The sequence below is a fragment of the Pteropus alecto genome, unplaced genomic scaffold (assembly GCF_000325575.1).
Source record: "Pteropus alecto unplaced genomic scaffold, ASM32557v1 scaffold3, whole genome shotgun sequence".
NCBI lineage: Eukaryota > Metazoa > Chordata > Mammalia > Chiroptera > Pteropodidae > Pteropus > Pteropus alecto.
Window position 1 is genome coordinate 30,963,531 of NW_006442484.1, and position 3,508 is coordinate 30,967,038.

The window sequence follows — 3,508 nt, forward strand, 5'->3', positions numbered from 1 at the left end:
GAGTCCAACTTCCCTGAGGCACTGGTCTTTAGTAGATTGATTCTACTGAAATAATTACTTCGTTTTTAAGTTGAGTAATGGTGAAATGCTTTCTCTCCTACACCCTCAATCAGTTTTCAGTGTTCTTAGTCCCCGATATTTTTTTGTTTGGTATTGTTTTAATTCCATGAACAAAAGAAGTTGTAGCAAGTATATGTGTGTGAATAAAAGGTTTTTAAATATTCTTTATGGATCTAGTGTAATACTTAATGCTGCAGAATAGTTCCAAAATTTGATTATTCTCCCTCCCCCCACCCCCAATTATCTTAATAATGAAAAGAAATTGTTAGGCATCTGGGAAATCATGCTCCTTTTAGATATCCCAATGAGTAACCAAACCCTTTCCACAGAATTCTTGTCATAATAAGCAAGGTACAGAGGCAGAGATAGAGAGGCAGAAGGTCACTTTAGGTACTCATAAATAGTGTCCTAAATCTTAAAGATTTATATATAAGGCTAAAAGGAAAAGAAAAATATTTTTATATCTTATTCCCTGTAGAAAATATTGATGAAGTTAATTGGAATGATTTTCTATTTTGTAAGTTTCTTGTTTCTTGAAGCAGAAGTATCTTAAACCTTTGCATTTTGAAATTATCTAGTGTTTATCTTTAAAAATTAAGAATTTTTTTTACCACTTTTGCCTTGAACAAAAATGGATGCCTGATTTATGCTGAATAATTACAAGTCAGCTATGTTTTCATGCAGTAAATGGAAGTAACTATTTTACAACAGTGTCTTATTTAAAAAAAATTTTTTTAAAGGCTGTAGTTGAGATTAAGTGTGTGTGTATTGAGAGTGGGGAAGTGGAGGGTGGAGGAAAGGTTTAGAAAAAGATCCATGCCTTGAACAAAAATAGATGCCTGATTTATGCTGAATAATTACAAGTCAGCTATGTTTTCATGCAGTAAATGGAAGTAACTATTTTACAACAGTGTCTTATTTAAAAAAAATTTTTTTAAAGGCTGTAGTTGAGATTAAGTGTGTGTGTATTGAGAGTGGGGAAGTGGAGGGTGGAGGAAAGGTTTAGAAAAAGATCCAGAGTAAACTGTAGGCTGATCACATTAAGCTTCCTTATCTCTCCTCCCTTAAATTCTTCTATACACATCCTTTTCCTTGGGTGCCTTTCCTGAATCCCACTAGATGCCTAGTGTCCTTTCGCTTTCCTTTGGTTGTTTTGGGACCCACCCTTGGCAAGAGAAATCATGTCCAGTGCTTCTGACTTTTTTCACCTCCTCAAAATTCTCTACCTCTTCCCATGTTCTGTTCCATCAGGGTCTGACTTGGGTTAGACCATCATGGATGGCCATGGGTTATTGATGAGAACTGAATCCCTCTTGGCTTGTTAGCTGGCAGGGTGACCAGGACTTCTGGGGAAAAACAGTAGACATAAGAGGGCCTGGAACAAATTGTTCACCTAAGCATTCATTTGAAAACAGTAAATACTTATCAAACATTTATTATGTTACAGGCAGTGTGCTAGGCACCAGAGTACAGAAGTACTTTGCAAACATTGTACTGTCCTTGGAGAATTAGGCGGAAAGAAATCCAGAACTGGCATCTCAGTTCAACTAGATTATTCCTTTACTGTGTGACATGTTGGTCTTCTAAATAAACGTTTGAGGTTTGAAAATGTATAAAAGCATTGGTCTATTACAGGGGGTTCTCAACCCTGCCTGCTCGTTAGAGTCACCTGGGAGACTTCTGAAACAGTGTTTCTCAAGCTTCCGGATTCATCAGGATCACCAGAAGTGTTTTTTAAATCAGATAGCTAGGCCCCAGCTTGAGTTTAGGAATCAGTGTGGAGTGAAGCCAAATTTGCATTTCTTTCAAATTGTCAGGTGACGCTGTTAGCTGCTGGCTCCCAAGGCTACAGTTTGATAATCACAGTTTTAAAATTTAAGAAATTCGAAGTTGTATCCTCAGACTGATTTAACTGGTGTGGGGACGAGAAGCTGGCATTAATCATTTTCCAATCCCTCTTCATTCTAATGTATATTGTGGGGGAGGAACGAACGTTCCTCTACCCTTCTAGGTGCTTCCAGCTGGTCTAATAATCAAATTGACATGAGACAGATTAACAAGAGAAAAATAACCAAACTGTACCTATGGGAAGCCTGCATACATGAGAGAGTCAGAGACCCCACATGCGAGAGAGGTATCAATGGCATTCTGAACTAAAACCAGGTCAGGCCCTTCCAGCTTCAGAGGAGAGGAAGGTCATTCACAGGAAGATAAGCAGAGTAGATATTCAGTAATTAGATGTTTGCCCTGCTCTATAGATAAGTCATAAACACTTATTTCAGGTAATAACTCTTATTATCTGTAAGGTCCCCAATTTAGATTAAGGGAGAGGTAAAAGTTTCTCCGTGAGCGCCCTCCTGCCCCTTCCCCCCCAACACAGGCACCCACAGTATTCATTGCCTTAGTTCAAAATAATCCACATGCTAAAGTAGCACATCTTGTGGTGGCCTGTTTTGAACCCCTTCAGAAGCCAAGCCTGATCACCACTGTCCCATTGGATACACTATCCACTGGGTAGGCTGGATTCCTGAAGTTACTAGGAATTTAAGATCCAATGTCGCTACGCATTTGAATCTCTTATCAATTTAAATAATTCTGCGGTATTTAAAAGAAATTAGTAAGTGATTTATTAAGTAACTGGAAAAACCCACCGCTGCGATTTGGGTTCTAGTTAATTTCACGGCCTTCCTTTGGAAGACCTTTTCAACCCTTCCATGGTTTTTTCCAACACGATGGTAGGTTATTTGTGAAGTGCCCAGAGCCTTTGGAGGAAAGGTATTAAAGAAATGGGTTCCAGTTGAACCCCATTTGTGCCCTCCTTGGGTACACCTGGGCTTGCCCAGCACTTGTAGGTCCAAGTGAGCTGGGCATGCTCAGTGGGCAGGGTCGGTTGGGGTGGGGAGGGTGCAACTGGGGAGCCTGCTGCTCTGCTGCGGGGCCCTCCGCCTCCCCCCACCTGTACGAGGCTGGGCCTGAGGAGCCTGTGCTCAGCATTCCACACCCTGGTGCTTGGGCTTGGTCTTCCCTGCAGGTCTGGCGCTGACATTCAAGCAAGGAGTCAGGAGGCCGGGCGCGACTCCAGAACGCGCGGGAGGGGAGCCCGGGAGAGGGCTCTCGGCTCTGACGGCGGGGTCCCAGGGGTCCGCCCGCGTCCTAGATGCGTTTCTAGGCCTGGAGAAACCTGCCAGCCGAGTAGGGAAGCCTGATTCGTGGGCGCGTGACGAGAAATCAGGTAAGCCGTCCCCGCCGCGTGCTGGTGGATGAGTGTCTCCTCTCCCGCGGGCAGGTGGCGAGGGCGGCTCGCATGGCGGAGGGCAGAGGCCGTGGGACACCTGCACCACCCATCCTCCCCTGGCCTAGTCCAGCCGAAGCTTTCCTGCCCGACAGCGGACTGCCCAGGCGGGTCGGAGGGTCCGGAGTGCACAAGGCGAGGGCGCAGGGCAGGGAC